The following is a 19,184-nucleotide window of genomic DNA, read 5'->3' on the forward strand; positions in this document are numbered from 1 at the left end:
TTGCTTCGTTTTGTTAGATCGCGCGTGCGCAAGAGAGTATGTGTGTATGTGCGTTTGTGTGTGCGTGTTTTGTGTGTCCGCGGTGCGCGCTGAGGAAAGGGTAATTAGCGAATGATTGTTTGAAGTTGGAAAGATTGTTGGTATAATTGAGGTTGTTTGTTTACCTTTTTAGCTAGGATAGGGTGGTGATGAATGTCTTGGGCGAAAGCATTGGATATTGAACGATAGAAGGAGTCGGCTGTGTATTTTTTTTGCTCTTCGAAAGCCGGCTGTGAAGCTTTTTTTTATATTCTGAGTAAGTACTGTTTTTATTTATTTTTGTTAGGCGCGTTCATGAGTGATAGAAAGTTTATTGTTTATCTTTGATTATGGTGCGATAGTTAAGTTAGTTAGGAGTGTTCATAAGTGTTTTTTATTTTGGCAGGCCGCGATTCCTCCTTTGGAGAGACCGAATTTTGAAATTGGAATATTGTTGATGACCTGGCCTGTATACGATTTTTTTTGGACTGTTTTATTGGATTGCTGAACCGTTGATGACCTGGACTACGATTAGGATTACGATTTGATTGCACTGAACGATTCCCTTGATTTTGATGCCATAATGACCCAGCCCGTTTGAAGGATTTTCCGTTTGGATACTGTTTATAAAGATTGTGTAAGATGTCGATGATGATGATGATGATACTGACACCTGTGACTCAAGGAGTTGAGGCCGTTATGGCAAATTAAGAACTCTTCGGTTACCATAAACTGTAGTGGTAGTTTGCCGTGAAAGGACAGTTCGGCTTGTGTGTGGCGACAGTGTTGGTGTCGTAATATATATAAACACATATTTTGAGCTGGTGTGCGGTTTAGTATTAAGTTTGTTAGGGTTTTTTTTTATTTGAATGGTGATACGGTTTTTTTTTTTGGTATATTTATGAATTTAATGATTTGTTTTACGTGTAATTATTTTGGTTGTTGGTGGTTTATATGTTAAGCTTATTTTGAATGCAGAATTTTTTTTTCTTTTGGTTGCGGTGAATATAATTTTAAGGCTATGTTTTGTTTTCATTTTCCTTCTGTCCAAGAGTCCAGTTTGAAGTAGAGTCAGGGGAAAGTTTGTATTGTGGGATATTGAGAAAGTAAGAGTGATTAAGGGTGTGGGGGGTTTGTTTTTGTTGACATCCCGCTACAATACGATCACTTTAGTCTATGAGCTTTATCCTGGAACAAACTAAGCTTGTAAACTGAAAAACATAAGTCAGCAAAGGCTAACACTTATAAAGGGGTTGAAATTGAAGCACTTGTATACACACAGTGTTCCCCAGCAGCAGAAAGGAAGACAGAGTAGCAATAGACAACTGCCATAGCATGGAAATCTTGAAAAAGTTTACATTTAGCACCAAACCAGAAATACTGAAATGTTAACATTTAGAAGTAAGGAGGAGGATAAGCACGTAAATGAAGAACAGTTAAAAAAGGGGGACATCAGAGGAATAATAGAATGTGAATATTTGTGTGCATGTAATAAAGAGGATCATAACTGAACATTCAAAAAAGGAAATAATAAGTGGAATACTTGGAGGTATGAAATAATGAAGTATGGTAACATAGCAAACATATGGGATATGGCCCTGGAGATACTGTACAAACCAAAATGTATTAAACAGTATTAATCCCAACCATATTATCCAATGTAGAAATGTAGGAAAGAATAAGAGTGAGAAAAAATAGAAGTAGGTATATGGAGAGACTAAAACAGGATTAAATATAAGTAGATTATTCTATCACAACACTGCAATAACATAAGAGATTGTAGCATATCAAATAGGAAAAACCTTTAAAGAATGTTGGGGTGAAAATGTGATAAAAATGCAGACCACGTCAAAAGTATGAAATAAAGGTGCAAGAAGTGAAATGGTATCTGAAACTTAACCCTTTTACCCCCCAAAAAGGACGTACTGTACTGGTAGGTTTCACAAGACTCATCCCTTTACCCCCATGGACGTACCGGTACGTCCTTGCAAAAAACTGCTTTTTACATTTTTTTTGCATATTTTTTATAAATTTGGAGAAACTTCAGGCATTTTCCAAGAGAATGAGACCAACCTGACCTCTCTATGACGAAAATTAAAGCTGTTAGAGCAATCTAAAAAAAAAAATATACTGCAAAAGGTGCTTGAAAAAAAAATAACCCCTAGGGATTAAGGGTTGAAAATTTCCAATAAGCCTGCGGGTTAAGGGTTGGAAAGTTCCAAATAGCCTGGGAGTAAAAGGGTTAAATAGGACATAAAGGATAAAATAGGAATGGAAATAGAAAAGATGATTACTATAAAATGGAATATGACAAAGTTAAGATTCAATTGAAGGTAAGGGCAGAATGGGGATACATAAGAGGGATTTAGAACATGGGAGGTTATCATAACCATGAAGACTAGGTTTACCATACGACTTTAAAGGTTCTTCTGTATGAACAAGCGGCAAGTTATATGGGACGGAGATGGAAAAACAGAGCGCACACATTTTTGTATAAGGTAACAGGAGGCTAACTGAAAGAAAAATTCAGTATCAAGAACTTAGGATAATCCAATAAACGAAGGGGCTTGGTATTATAATAAGTGTAATTGAGATAAGGGAAGTAATTAGGAGGAAGGAAATGCCATCAAGTTAGGCTGCAACTGGGAATGATGTTCTGTCCGTAGATATCAATATTTCACACTTGCTCAAGCAGTATGTCCACCAGGAACCAGTGAGAGTACCAATACACTATTAAAAGGGTTGGGTAATGACAAAGACAAGAAGTTACTGGGATGACCAAATGAGGTATTATACTACCGTAAAATAAAACACAATCTAGAGTGAAGACAGTGGCAGGGTTATCAGAGATATTCTGAGGTAAGCATTAGATTCTATCAAGGATCAGCACCGAGTCTTTTGCTGTTCATTATGATAATAAGGAAATCTATTTTAGAATGCAAACATAGCACCTGTCAATTAACCCTTTTACCCCCAAAAGGACGTACTGGTACATTTCACAAAAGCCATCCCTTTACCCCCATGGACGTACCGGTACGTCCTTGCGAAAAAGTGCTATAAAAAAAAAAACTTCATATTTGATAAATTTTTGAGAAAATTCAGGCATTTTCCAAGAGAATGAGACTAACCTGACCTCTCTATGACAAAAATTAAGGCTGTTAGAGCAATTTAAAAAAAAAAATATACTGCAAAATGTGCTAGGAAAAAAATAACCCCCTGGGGGTTAAGGGTTGGAAATTTCCAAATAGCCTGGGGGTTAAAGGGTTAATATATGCAGATAACCTTGAGTTAACTACAGAATGAGAGGTATAACTTTTGGTAACATTTAAAAAAAACTGTAAGAGAAGAATGGAGGGAGAGGATTGGAAATCGTGATAAAAACAAAATTCATGGTGACTGGGAAGGAAGCAAAGGAATGTTTAGCCCCCAATTTGGCAATATGAGAGCAAAATACAAGATGTAGGGCGAATTAAGTACTTAGTGATAAATGTAATCGCTGATGTCGCTAGAGTTCTTCTTGTCACCAAAATGTATTAACAGAGAAAATTGGGTGGGCAGGAAGGAAGAACATCTTGTTGTAGTATTGGAGGCAATGAATAGAAGAGTAGCAAACATCAAGATCAAAACAATCTCAGTCAAAAGGCTGATGTACTTATCCTCAGTACACTCGCCAAATTCAAGTGGACCAGATGAAGAAAAGTAATATAAAGACAGGTTGAAATTAAGAGGAGCCAATAGGCTGCGGGGGTACCACTTGGAGATATCAAAAGGCAGCAAAGGAATTAAGAATATGTATATAAAAACATGAATATCAGTGATATTATACGGATGACATTACATAGCTATTGTTATTTTTAATCTTGCCACCCATTTACCTTTCCTATATTTTGTCTTTTTATCCAGGAATGTTGAGGGGATCTGATAATAAGGGGGGCTTATGTAGTACTTCCAGAATTAAGACCCCATTGTTCATTGGTGTAGGTCAAGTGAAGAGTGCCCTGGTAATTGGGATGTTTTGGAAATTTTACAGGGAGGACTACAGTATATATCCTATTTCTTAGACACGTTGCCTATTGACCTTATGTGGATGGGACTGTGATTGACGATGCTAAAGCACACAATTCAACTTCATAATCCTCCACTGACAGAAACTAATGTGATTATAATCAATATAGGGATATATATTTGTATTTCAAGTGGTTTTCAAAAGTGAAAAATGTATCTACAGAGAAAACGAGGCCGATTGGCTGGATCATCAAGTACAGGACAGAAGAAATTACTCGTAAAATGTAAAACAAGATAAACAATCCGAGTGAAGTTAAAAGTGGAAATAAAATGAAGGATGTACAGACCTTCATTACTGTTTTGATGCGAGTGAAGTGAATAGTTTATGTTTGGGGTAATATCTATCTGTAAATAAAGATTCTTTCACCGAGTGAAAAACAATATTGTGGGATATGATTAATGTTTTGGTTTATTTTGGTCGTGTTTGTTTACATATAATTGTGTATTAGATTTAGGAAAAATCTTGACACACGATTTTAAATATTGAATTTGGTTGGTTTATGTTGTTTTTCCTTTTTATAGAAGGGAAACTTTGATGGTACAGACCCCATTGTTTAAAATTAGAGATATTGTTAGGGGTTAGATAAACATTACAATGTATAATGGAGTTATCATTCCTGCTGCTGCCTCCGATGCCTTAGATGACCGCGGAGGTAGCAGCAGTAGGGGATTCAGCATTATGAAGCTTCATCTGTGGTGGATAATGTGGGAGGGTGGGCTGTGGCACCTTAGCAGTACCAGCTGAACTCAGTTGAGTCCCTTGTTATGCTGGGAGGAACGTACAGAGTAGAGGTCCCGTTTTTGTTTTTGTTTCATTTGTTGATGTCGGCTACCCCCAATATTGGGGGAAGTGCCTTGGTATATGTATGTATGTATGATCATTACAAGCAAATGTACGTGAGTATGTATGTTTTTAGGTTACGTATAAAGTACTGTAGAAGTGAGTATCATTCTGGTGCATATTGCCCCAAATCTCATGACATAATTGGCACCCAACACGGGGCATTACTCATTAAGGGATTATTCTTTGGGGCACTACTGCCAGGGACTATCAAGTCATTTGGACCAGAAAGGATAGTGAGTGAAGTAAGATTTGCTGAGGACAAAGTGTAAAGGAAATAGAACAGTATGGAAGAATAATTGAAGACTTGGAGAGAACTGTAGAGGAAATAATGTGAGAATGAATGGTTGAGGAAAGAAAATGAAGAACTTAGGAAGCTGATGAAAGGAGGATAGACGTTAAAGTGAGAGGTCATCTGAAAATAGCAGAGACAATGGAAGAATGCCTGGAAGGATGAAAAGATGGGGAGTACAAGGTGCAGGACAGGAGAAAATGAGAGTACAAAAAAAGAAAAGGGCTAAAAAGAGCAAGGTCATACTGAAGTACTAAGTAAAATGAAAAAGTCTATATACAACCATGAGTGATAGTGAATGCATCTTGATTAGGGAAGTGCCAGAGAGCAAAACATAAGTTGAATGGAGTGAGAGATGCTGTTGAGATTTTCTGAGAAGGAAAATTTTTGTAGAGAGAAGAGGGTGAAAATACAGTTTGGAACACATGATATTAGCATTTTTTTTTTTTTTGAAAGGGAATTTAAATATTCTTCATGGGACAATCATGATTGTGAGTAATCAGAGAGATGTACATGTAATTGATCCTGCGAGAAGAATAAAAGCTGGTGTACAGTATAGAAACAACAATGAGTTTGAAGAAGCGAAGATGGGTAAAACATGACAGTGGAGACGTATGACCATAGGCTGGAGATTTTAACAAGAAAGTAGTTTGAAGATCAGAATATAAATTAATATAAGGCATTGGTGAGGTTCTGTGCCACTGTACATGAGTGTGTATGAGCTCTTAAATAAAAAAAAAAAAGGGAAAATAAGACATACAAACGGAAGATTGAAATGGGATGAGGTGTTTGAAATACTGTTGAGAGCATGACTTTGAAAATAGGGTAAATATAATGAATGGAAGTAGTGTGCAAGTTGGAAAGGAAGCAGGAGAGGAGTGTCTCCAGGTAGGAGGGGTTTTAGACGTAATAGAATGGGTCACAGGAAAAATGAATATATGAGGTCATTAAGTGCCTATTATGGTTGTGGAGAGAAAGGGCATCATATTAACAAGTGTATGAAACCAAGACATTAAATAAATGTGAAACGTGTAATAGTCTAGGCTGCATAGTAAGATAATGCGAGTTTCAGTGTGAGAATGGGATGTGGGGAAATTGTGTTAGAGAACAAATTAGAATGAACGAGTGATGTACAGCAAGAGTGTTAGACTTATAGTATTTGTATGTTTCCTGCGAGATAGCAAGACTTCTAATGAGGTGTTGACTGACATCATGAAAGAAAAAGCAAGTATACAAAGGGTAAGTGAAGTATCTGAATAGAGAAAAATTTAGTGATTTGATTGAGATAACAAGTGACTCGAGTGGATTTGGAATAGATGATGAAGGTCGAGAGACGGATGAATTTCAAGTTAAGCTTAGGATGGAGGATCAGAGGGAACTAAATGAAAGCCCAGGTTGTGACAAAGACCAAGTTGACAGTATAAGAGTGTATAAAAGACTGTTAATTAAAAGTGCATGTACTGTACCACAGCATGAATGGGTGTTAAGTAAAGCTATATGAGTGATGAGTGTGAATATCAAGACAGAATTATGGGATAACAATGGGAGGCCAATCTAGCAAGGATTGTATGTCATAGTTTTTGATGTTTTGCAAGTTATAAAATTTACATATCTTTGACTCCCTTTGGCCTGTTATTATTATCATCATTATTAATACTTGCTAAGCTACAACCCTACAACCCTAGATGGAAAAGCGGGATGCTAAAAGCCCAGGGGCCCCAACAGGGAAACTAGGAAAGGATAAAAGAAAAAATAAAATATTTTAAGAACAGTAACATGAAAATATTTTCTATATAGTATAAACTATAAAAACTTCAACAAAACAAGAGGAAGAAAAAGTAAATGGAATAGTGTGCCCAAGTATACTCTCAAGCAAGAGAACTCTAAAACAAGACAGTGAAAGAGTATGGTACAGAGACTATGGCACTGCTCAAGATTAAAGAACAATGGTTTGATTTTGGAGTGCCCATCCCCTTGAAGAGCTGCTTAACATAGCTAAAGGTCACTTCTACCCTTACCAAGAGCAATGTAACCACTGAACAATTACAGTACAGTAGTTAACCCCTTGGGGGAAGAAGAATTGTTTGGTAATCTCAAGTGTTGTCAGGTGTATGAGGACAGAGGAGAATCTGTAACGAATAGGACAACTATTCCATGTATGTGTAGGTAAAGGGTGAGTATATTGTAGCCAGAAGGATCCAGTGTAGTACTGTCTGGCCAGTCATAGGACCCCATAACACTCTAGCGGTAGTATCTTAATTTGTTGGCTGGTGCCCTGGCCAACCTACTACCTCTCACAATTCTGTCTTCTTTTGCAGGTACTGTGATTGAAAAGGATGGTGGCCTATATGACTTCCCTTCCACAACTCAACTGTTTTTAAACACCAGACCTGGTGGTGTCCTTGTAATTGAAAAGCTGTAGACTGTAAGATAGAAAGATTGTCAAAGTGTTTAACAGAGTTAGGATGAAAGAAGTCTAATTACAGTAATAGTGAGGATGATAAGCATTTATCAACTATTATAAGTAAAATCGAAGGTATGAATAGGAAGGCGAGTTGAAATGAAAATGACAATTTTTCTTTGGCGAAGAAAATATTACGATTTGTTTGGGCGACTGTTGTGTATTGTATTGGCCAGTCGAATAAAACTATCAGGAGGGAAACAATATTGTGAAATATCCTCATTCACCAATGGAATGAGACTTTCTATAAGGGAAGTAAACAATCCTACGGTATTAATGTAAGATGAAAATATAGTATCGTGTTATGATATGTTATGATTGTTTCAGTCCAAAGTGTTAGTGTCTTCCCATGGTATATTTATATTCAAATGTGAGGTGTTTTTGTTTGTGGATAAGCAAGACATTTAGTGGTATGTTTACGGAAAAGAGGATTGGTGAAATTAATAGAGGTTAGGTATGGTAAATATCAGGGCTTTTTCTAGTTTTGACCAAGTAAAAAACACAGTTTTCAATGGAACATATGTTAGGTTAGGTTAGGTTAGTATTTACCGGCATAGAATTATTGTAAAAATAGAGGGCAAGTTCCACCCTTAGGTTAATATTCTAGGTAAAACTGTGAATAAAGTATAAGTAGAAGTGTGTCAGATATTGTAAAACTGTGAATAAAGTATAAGTAGAAGTGTGTTAGATTTTGGTACATAGTAACCAAGAAGTCTCCTAAAGAATGTGACTAATGCTTTCGATAAATTAGTATTGGCTGACATTAGAGAGAAGAAATCCAGATTGCTGGACAAAAATTAAAAATTATTAATTAAAAAGTAGAGACAAGTGTTTTTCCGGTCAAGAGAAATTTTGGTTCTTTAAGAGGAGAGGATGGTTAGGAGAGAGACTCAAAAGAATGGTGTCAACACCAATCTCCTAGAAAGAATGAAAATGGGAATATAGGTGTACAAAAATATGAAAAATATAGTAAGAAAATCAATTGCACTACAATACATAAAGAAAAAACTACTCAAAATTAACCAGTAAGCAGCTGACATTAGCAACCAACAGTATATTAATTATGTACCAGGTGTTTATAAAAACTATTTAAGCTTAAAGGTAGGAATTGGAATTACAAGTGAGACCAGAGTTACAATTCAAATAGAGTATTATGGAATGAGTGATTATAAGCTACAAAATAACTCAAGAACTGAAAGATGAATGTGAAAAAGAAAGGACAAAATTATAATACAAGGAGTTGATGTTACAGCAGAACAGAATATGGAGCCCAAAGTAAATGGAATTTCCTCTTGGGAATTGAAACAATGAGTCAAAGGGCTTATAAGACAACAGTATAAAAGATATAGATAAAGGCTGGAATAAATCAATGAAAAGGGTAGAAAATGATGAAAGAACAACAGAACATTTAACGAGCCAAGTGGAGGATGTAAAGACTGTACATTGAACACGTCCATGCTGGGCCAACAGGCAAACATAGGGCTGAATCCTATCTAAAAGAGGAGAAAGATAATATAAGATGGCAGAGGGCTACAGGTATCACTAGGAAATAAAATTATGGCCTTTTGGAAGCAAGGTAGAAGGTGTTGTATGATGCCTTGCAGAATACATGTGTAAAAACCGTAACTGATAACTTTGTGTACGCCACCTAGCAGCTAATAAAGTAGTTGATTTCCTGTCCTCTAAGTTTCGGGTTTATCTTCAGTTCCTGGCTCCCCTAAAATGTAATAGAAGGGTGTATGTACAAGTGTTAGAGAGATGCTACACAACCAATAGAGCTGAAGAGGAAACAAACAGCACAAGAATATAAAGTCTCTTGAGAGAATGAAATCAGAGATATAAAAACAGGCATTGAACATGAAACAAAGCACACACATTTCCCCTTAACTCACCACCAATTGCAACAGAAACCAAAAAAAAAAAGGGTGGGGGAAACAAGACATACAAACGGAAGATTAAAATGGGATCAGGTGTTTGAAATACTGTTGAGAGCATGACTTTGAAAATAGGGTAAATATAATGAATGGATATAGTGAGTAAGTAAGTTGGAAAGGAAGTAGGAGAGGAGTGTCTCCAGGTAGGAGGGGTTTTAGATGTTATAGAATGGGTCACAGGAAAAATGAATATATGAGGTCACTAAGTGCCTATTATGGTTGTGGAGAGAAAGGGCATCATATTAACAAGTGTGTGAAAACAAGACATTAAATAAATGTGAAACGTGTAATAGTCTAGGCTGCATATTAAGATAATGCGAGTTTCAGTGTGTGAATGGGATGTGTGGAAATTGTGTTAAGAGAACAAATTACAATGAACGAGTGATGTACAGCAAGTGTGTTACACTTACAGTAATTGTATGTTTCCTGCGAGATAGCAAGACTTCTGATAAGGTGTCGACTGACATCATGAAAGAAAAAGCAAGTAAGCAAAGGGTAGGTGAAGTATCTGAATAGAGAAAAATTTAGTGATTTGATTGAGATAACAAGTGACTCGAGTGGATTTGGAATAGATGATGAAGGTCGAGAGACGGATGAATTTCAAGTTGAGCTTAGGATGGAGGATCAGAGGGAACTAAATGAAAGCCCAGGTTGTGACAAAGGCAAAGTTGGCAGTACAAAAAGTGTATAAAAGACTGTTAACTAAAAGTGCATGTACTGTACCACAGCATGAATGGGTGTTATGTAAAGCTATATGAGTGATGAGTGTGAATATCAAGACAGAAATATGGGATGACAATGGAAGGCAAATCTAGCAAGGATTGTATCAGTCGTAGTTTTCAATGTTTTGCAAGGTTTAAATTTTACGTATATTTGACTCCCTTTGGCCTGTTATTATTATTATCATCATTACTACTTGCTAAGCTACAACCCTAAATGGAAAAGCGGGATGCTAAAAGCCCAGGGGCCCCAACAGGGAAAATAGCCCAGTGAGGAAAGGATACAAGAAAAAATAAAATATTTTAAGAACAGTAACATGAAAATATTTCCTATATAATATAAACTATAGAAACTTCAACAAAACAAGAGGAAGAAAAAGTAAATGGAATAGTGTGCCCGAGTATACTCTCAACCAAGAGAACTCTAAACCCAGACAGTGGAAGAGTATGGTATAGATACTATGGCACTGCCCAAGATTAAAGAACAATGGTTTGATTTTGGAGTGCCCATCTCCTTGAAGAGCTGCTTAACATAGCTAAAAGTCACTTCTACCCTTACCAAGAGGAATGTAACCACTGAACAATTACAGTACAGTAGTTAACCCCTTGGGGGAAGAAGAATTGTTTGGTAATCTCAAGTGTTGTCAGGTATATGAGGACAGAGGAGAATCTGTAACGAATAGGACAACTATTCCATGTATGTGTAGGTAAAGGGTGAGTATTTTGTAGCCAGAAGGATCCAGTGTAGTACTGTCTGGCCGGTCATAGGACCCCATTACACTCTAGCGGTAGTATCTTAACTTGTTGGCTGGTGCCCTGGCCAACCTACTACCCCTCACAATTCTGTCTTCTTTTGCAGGTACTGTGAATGAAAAGGATGGTGGCCTATATGACTTCCATTCCACAACCCAACTGTTTTAAAACACCAGATCTGGTGGTGTCCTGGTAATTGAAAAGCTGTAGACTGTAAGATAGAAAGATTGTCAAAGTGTTTAACAGAGTTAGGATGAAAGAAGTCTAATTACAGTAATAGTGAGGATGATAAGTATTTACCAACTATTATAAGTAAAACCGAAGGTATGAATAGGAAGGCGAGTTGAAATGAAAACGACAGTTTTTTTTTTCGGCAAAGAAAATATTACGATTTGTTTGGGCGACTGTTGTGTATTGCATTGGCCAGTCGAATAAAACTATCAGGAGGGAAACAATATTGTGAAATATCCTCATTCACCAATGGAATGAGACTTTCTATAAGGGAAGTAAACAATCCTATGATATTACTGTAAGATGAAAATATAGTATCATGTTATGATATGTTATGATTGTTTCAGTCCAAAGTGTTAGTGTCTTCCCATGGTATATTTATACTCAAATGTGAGGTGGTTTTTGTTTGTGGATAAGCAAGACATTTAGTGGTATGTTTACGGAAAAGAGGATTGGTGAAATTAATAGATAGGTTAGGTATGGTACATATTATGGCTTTTTCTAGTTTTGACCAAGTAAAACACAGTTTTCAATGGAGCATATACAAGTATTTGCCGGCATAGATTTATTGCAAAAATAGAGGGCAAGTTCCAGCCTTAGGTTAATATTCTAAGTACTACTGTGAATAAAGTATAAGTAGAAGTGTGTCAGATTTTGTAAAACTGTGAATAAAGTATAAGTAGAAGTGTGTTAGATTTTGGTACATAGTAACCCAGAAGTCTCCTAAAGAATGTGACTAATGCTTTTGATAAATTAGTTTTGGCTGACAGGAGAGAGAAGAAATCCAGATTGCTGGATAAAAATGTAAAATGATTAATTAGAAAGTAGAGACAAGTGTTTTTCCGGTCAAGAAAAATTTAGGTTCTTTAAGAGGAGAGGATGGTTAGGAGAGAGACTCAAAAGAATGGTATCAACACCCGTCTCCTAGAAAGAATGAAAATGGGAATATAAGTATACAAAAATATGAAAAATATAGTAAGAAAATCAATTGCAATACAATACATAAAGAAAAAACTACTCAAAATTAACCAGTAAGCAGCCGACATTAGCAACCAACAGTATATTAATTATGTACCAGGTGTTTATAAAAACTATGTAAGCTTAAAGGTAGGAACTGGAATTGCAAGTGTGACCAGAGTTACAATTCAAAGAGAGTGTTATGGAATGAGTGATTATAAGCTACAAAAAAAAAAAAAACAAAAAAAAAAAAAAAAAAGACCCAAGAACTGAAAGATGAATGTGAAAAAGAAAGGACAAAATTATAATACAAGTTGATGTTACAGCAGAACTGAATATGGAGCCCAAAGTAAATGGAATTTCCTCTTGGGAATTGAAACAATGAGTCAAAGGGCTTATAAGACAACAGTATAAAAGATATAGATAAAGGCTGGAATAAATCAATGAAAAGGGTAGAAAATGATGAAAGAACAACAGAACATTTAACGAGCCAAGTGGAGGATGTAAAGATTGTACATTGAACACGTCCATGCTGGGCCAACAGGCAACCATAGGGCTATAAACACTTAAGACGCAAGAGATTAGAGAGATTGCAGGCATTGAAAGAGAAACATAAAAGCAGATGAGAAAGAAGGGAAACGATAGTGAAAGATTCAATGCAAGGCAAAGGTAGGTACAAGTAAGTTTGTAAAACTAGACGAAGACAAGCAAAGACTATCACAGATGAGACTGGAAACAGTACGAATTTCTTACAGATAACAAAGAAGTCACAGTAATTTATAAGGACAATTATCTAGGTCTAAGAGATATGAATCGGAACACTGAAGCATATCTAAAAGAGGAGAAGGATAATATAAGATGGCATGAGACTACAGGTATCATTAGGAAATAAAATGATGGCTTTTTTGGAAGAAAGGTAGAGGGGTGTAAGTACAAGTGTTAGAGAGAAGCCACACAATCAATATAGCTGAAGAGGAAACAAACAGCAAAAGAATATAAAGTCTCTTGAGAGAATGAAATCAGATATAAAAACAGGCATTGAACATGAAACACAGCAGACATATTTCCCCTTAACTCACCACTAATTGCAACAGAAACCAAGTTCCACAAAATCTTTTCAGTGGAATACTATCTTATTTTAAGGGTTGAACTTTTAGGATTTCATGACCATACGAACAACATACAGCAACACTTCACATGAAGTTCTCAAGACATATTTGGTGTTCTAAGCTACGTTTTCCAGGCAACCCTTAACTGGCATTATATGTGCTATGCAACTGGTATAAGAAGTGTGTATGATATGGCATGTCCAGGTATTGGATTCTAAGGCTAGGATGTCTGTGCAGTATGTATGACATTTGTTACTAGGTGAATATTTCCCAATAAAGACTTTCTTTAGGCCTATACTAATATTCAACCATTTCTTGTCAGGGTCATCATGGTAGATAACAAATTTTGTAATACAAACCTGACAGAGGAAGCACTAACCACACTGGGTGATAAAGGTTGTGAGGGCATAGCAAAAGTAATTCTTTAATGTGAATTCAGTATTGTCGTGAAACTGAGTGATTTTCACAGAGAATGGGAGAATATTTTTTTTTCATGAGTAAAACTAAACAGCTCAAACGATGTTGTTCTTCAAGCAGTGATAGTTCTTACTCTTTGCTACAGAATATCATTCTCATATAAGGACTACCGTTTGTTCTGTGGAGCAAGTAAAAAATATGGCATGAAGAAAAAACTATTTGACTTAACTCCTGTATTGACAGTACTATTATTTAGGTTTGTGATGACATTAAGGATGACTGAGCAGACATGGTGAAAGAAAGCACTTGGGATTACGAGTTTTATTTTACTCTGTAATAAACAACTTTATTGTGGAAGCATGTATGTGCAGAAAGTGTGGGGGGGGGGGGGGGTGTAAGAGTTAACTAATTTTCAACACTTTTACTTGAAAAATTAACCATGAAAATGTGTAAAAGAGTTCTTCGTTTTGGATTATCTTGATTATTCTTAAGTCATGATGATTTGAAGGAGCACAAACTTCTTTCTGTTACTTCACTAGGTTCCAATCTGACTATTCTTTGGGTGTAAGTATGTTATAAGGAGCCTTTATTCAACAAATGACACTGGTTCTATTTCTGTTGTAATTAGAGGCGAGTCGTGGTGTTCTTTTACTGGCCTAACATTGAGTTCATCTTGAATAGTGAGTAAAGGACATATAAATACACCACCAGGGCCAGAATGGATTATACAACTGAGATTGGGTTTCAAAGACCAGGATATAGCAATTTCAGAAGGGAGTAGTTGATAGAAGGGGAGGAAAGTTTTAGGGTTAAGGAAGGTAGGTTAAGTTCATGTAGCCTTGAGAAGTGTTATGAATCCTGGAAAGTAGAACTAAGAAGAATAATTGTAGATTGGCATTATATGCATGTTTCAGGTGTGGTGAAAAAAAACACCTTATTAGCTAGTGAAAGAGGAGGAGGAGTGTGGTCAAATATTATCGGTGTAGTAAACTGAGTGTATAGAAACTGGATGTTGGTGTAATCTTACGTGTGAATCGTAGTTGTGGTTAGGATGGGCATCATGCAAAGAGGAATGTGGCAAGTTTACTGAATATGGTGTGGATGGCCATGTTACAGATGTATGTAGGAGGGAGTGATTTGGTAATATAGGATATTAGGGAAGATTAGTAACAGTTCACCTGGGTGAATCATCCTGTGTGTGTTTAGAGTGAATGTGATGCATGTGTGAAATTGATGTAAATTGGTATCGAATGAGTTGATAGGATTGATACTAGTTAGGTATGCACATAAATTAAGGAATGTGTTTGAATTTAAGAGATGTACAGGTAAAGGTGAAGTGAATACGATAGATATTTTCAGTATACCTCTACAAACAAAGTAAGGTGAAAATATCATATTTGCAAGGCTGATGATGGAGGAGGATCATTTTTGTGTGGTCGAAGAAAAGAATTAGAAATATTTTACATCCAAGAGCTGAATATGACGAAATTAACAACGAATGGTAATACTTGTGGGGAACTTTATTTGAATGAAGATATCGAGTGAGTACCAAGGTGTGGAAAGGAGTGCCGTTGGTAGATTGAGAAAGTGTAAATCACTACAAGAGAGAGGCGAGGTTACTAATGCAAGGGATGTGCCAATAAGGCACTGCAAAGACCCTATGGTACTGCTTACAGCTAACAGTGATAACTCCAATAGGAGGGGGAGGTCATCAACATAGTAGAGGGAAAGGAGAAGATCTTTTGCTTAGCGAAATGGTTGAGGGAAATCGGAAATGGAGAAGTAATGATAAATAAGAGATGGATGTAAAAATGCTAAAAATGTCCTGCAAGAAAAGCTCTCACAAGAGGTTTCTACAATAAGCTACAGAAGGAAATTTACCGTAAGGAAAGAGAAAGATTATATCGCCTAATTAAGTAGGTGGGAGATGCATTAGAAGCTTTTGAGATTAATGTTGGTGTCTTAAATACAGAGATGTGTAGAAATAGAGGTTCATTGAACCTGGTGTTAACAGGAGGAGGAAAGGAAAAGCCTGGAGAGAACTGAACAAATTTAGTTGACTTACCTGAAGCTTTCAGGTATTTTCGTCTTTTAGTATTTCATCTTCTTGAGTTTTTTGGCAGCTATGACAAATCTGGAAAAAAGTAAATAAATGAGCATTTTTATACATTTAGCTAAGCTAGATTTGGCCATTAAATACAAAAAAAAATAGAGAGAGAGAGAGAGAGAGACAGAGAGAGAGAGACAGAGAGAGAGAGAGAGAGAGAGAGAGAGAGAGAGAGAGAGAGAGAGAGAGAGAGAGAGTCAAAATATTTATGGAGGGTAATATTATTATTATTTCTATCATTACCATAATTATTGTTAATATTATCATTATTATTATTATTATTATTATTATTATCATCATACACATACATATATATATGGATGATGATATTATTATTATTATTATTACTAAGCTACAAACCTAGTTGGAAAATCAGGATGCTATAAGCCTGATTGTTCCAACAGGGAAAATATTTAATTGATAACATTAATAAATACTGTATATAAATAGAGACTGATTTTATGTCAGCCTCGAAACACACTCGCAGCATTCTCTATCTTTCTCCCTTTCTCTCCATTCAATCTGAAAAAATGAAAACAAATTAGTAGTCTTATAACTTTCAGCCATAAGTAAATTGCAAATAATTAACTGGTAATGTTAATTAAACTAACCTGAATCCTCTATATGGGTTTACACCCGATTTATTTAGTTACGACCTGAATTAAAACATTGAAGGATTCTGGTTAACACTGTATGGTTACCAACTATCCCATCAAAGCTGGAGAGGAGCGACCGAGTGAACAACATAGCTTCACTTATTACTACTATTATAATTACAAGCTAGGCTATAACCTTAGGTGGAAAAGCAGGATGCTATAAACCCTAGGGCTCTAACGGGGAAGAACGGACCGGTGAGGAGATGAAACCAGGATATAAACAATCTACAAGAGAAGAATAAACCAACAAAATGAAATATCTCAAGAACAGTAACACCATTAAATTAGATCCTTCACATAAAAACTATAAAAATTTCAAATAACAAGAGGAAGAGAAATAAGACTTGCAGGGGAAGGAGGCGAATTAAATCAATGGCTTGGGTTTATATAGGCAGGAAAAATCTTGAAGATTTATGCTTTGTTCCTATGCAAATACAAACCTTCACTATTTATATGGGGAGTCTTCCTGAGGTGAAAGAAAGTCCCCTGTAATAGACATTTGTCTGTTTAACCCTTAACCCAGATAACGAAAAATACTTCTCAAGATAGCCAAGGCCTAGAAGTCAGTCCCAAGTGAAGGATTACATGATCTGAGTAACAGTTATATCAATTGTAATATGTTACAAACTTATTTTAAGAATTAAATGACGTATGAGAAAGGTCCCTTACCTACATAAATGTTTCTTCAATGCTACACGATACAGTACAGTACAGTAACTATAAGCATGAAAGCAAAATCACCAGCACGAATTCAATGTGAATGATAGCGCTACTGAAACGAAATGGTCGAGGAACGCCGATGTGTAGATGCATGATGGGATAGATGCTACCCAATAGGAGGGCAGGATCATATGGCAGTAACTAGCATCAGAGTAGAGAGATAACTAATGGAAGAATGGTGGCGAGCTTACAGTTTGGCGGCGCGCAAATTTTAAAATTAGTCTCAGGCGAAAATCGTACTGTACCTCGTTTTGTATAAGGAAAATGTTTTTGCAATAAGTCGGAAAAATCTTCGCATCTCGTTTAGCCTCATAAAATTTTCATATCAGGAGGTAGCACTGTATCTGAAAATTGAGGAGAAAAAACCTGAAAAGGATTGTGGTGAGCCCTGAAGGACCATCGGTCAAAATAAGTTGGAGGAGGGAGGGAAGGTTTTAACTCCACCGACCTCAAAACCTCTGGGGATAAGGTCTGTCAGGTATATCCCATCAGGAATACTTACACCCAGGGAGTGAATAATAAGAAGAGCCTGACCTCCTCCTCTGGGAGGGCTGATTTTTATAGTGTAACAATATCTACACAAGAAAAAGTGGATATGCATCGGCCACTTTTTCACCATAAAGTCCTCCAGGCCACAGCTCCTAGAATGAGGAAAATCATGTTTTTTGTGGCAAAACAGGACATAGATGTCATTGCTAATTTACTCTGTTTAGCAGACATAAGTATTTATCTGGCCTCCCAATCTGCACAACTTAAGAGTGAACCGGTGGCATGTTGTCTACTCATCTCCCACGTGGTCATGGCGATGGATTCTCTTGGCGTTTTACACTGTTTATGCGTGTGAATGGTGTTGTGTTTAGTTAGCATGAGCTAGGAAGGCATGAGTGTAGTGATTTTTATTATTCTTCCTTTATGTATCTACGGACCAAAATGTGCACTCACCTCTGGACGGAGGTAACTAACCTGTAATTTGAAATGAGGAGAGGCCGGCACATAGAACGTCCATAATTCATCTGGTAAATAAAAGGGAAGATGTTTTCTTAGGAGAACTAATTAGTTTCTCTCTAAGTAGATTTTAGTTCGGTGCTTTTCCATACTGGAAAGCCAGACCTGATTCAAGCCTGTATCGTCAGGATGCCAGATAGCTCATAATCAATCAATCGAGCTCATAATGGCGAATAATAGAATCGCTTCAGCAACGCTGATTCTGTTACTGAAGAGAGAGGTTTATCTACTGCCACTCGAATGAGTGTTCGAGGTGGTATCTTTGGCGAGATTTTGAACATTATCAGAGATAGTACCTGTAAATCTTAAAAATCCCCTCGATTGACAATATCTGAAAAAAAAACCTGGCCTCCCTTACTGAGCACCCTCATAAGAGATAGGGATCTATTAAGATTGTCAAAATCTGAAACCACGAATACCTGTACTGTTTCATGATCTGGGAGGACAACGGCCAAAGCCAGTGTGATTTCGGGTTCACTGTGTCCCATAAGCAACGCAATATCAATCCCATCAGTACTTCAAAAAGCACGACTTATTTTTGTACTCAGCCATCTCTGAAAACTCTGAAAAGCACGGATCACTCAGACAAAGCAAAAGGAAAAAGCATAAAGTAGAGCACTAGATAAAGCACAGTTAACATATCTCCTACACAGACAACCAGGATATAAGGGAAGCTCTGTCACCAACTAAGCCGCTCCTCTCCAGTGTGGGTGGATAGTTGGTTACTATACAATCTTACCAGAATCCCACAACTTTTCAATTTTGGTCATGATTAAATAAATCAAGGGTAAACCAACAAATTATGAAGGTTTGTATTCACATAAAAACAACTGCAAAATACAGTATTATTGAAAGAAAGGTTAATGGAAGTTAAATACACTAATACAAAACTACATATT

The 19,184-nt window shown here is 36.5% G+C and overlaps 1 long non-coding RNA gene across 1 annotated transcript in view; it reads right to left on the reverse strand.

Annotated features, from left to right (window-relative positions):
* Positions 1 to 19,184, reverse strand: part of LOC137637059 (uncharacterized) — a 216,779-nt gene that overhangs the window by 138,445 nt on the left and 59,150 nt on the right. The window contains exon 3 of the long non-coding RNA XR_011043362.1: positions 15,863 to 15,931. This is a non-coding gene — a long non-coding RNA (uncharacterized lncRNA). The remainder of the gene's footprint in view (positions 1 to 15,862; positions 15,932 to 19,184) is intronic.

Source organism: Palaemon carinicauda, unplaced genomic scaffold (assembly GCF_036898095.1).
Source record: "Palaemon carinicauda isolate YSFRI2023 unplaced genomic scaffold, ASM3689809v2 scaffold51, whole genome shotgun sequence".
NCBI classification, from domain to species: Eukaryota; Metazoa; Arthropoda; class Malacostraca; order Decapoda; family Palaemonidae; genus Palaemon; species Palaemon carinicauda.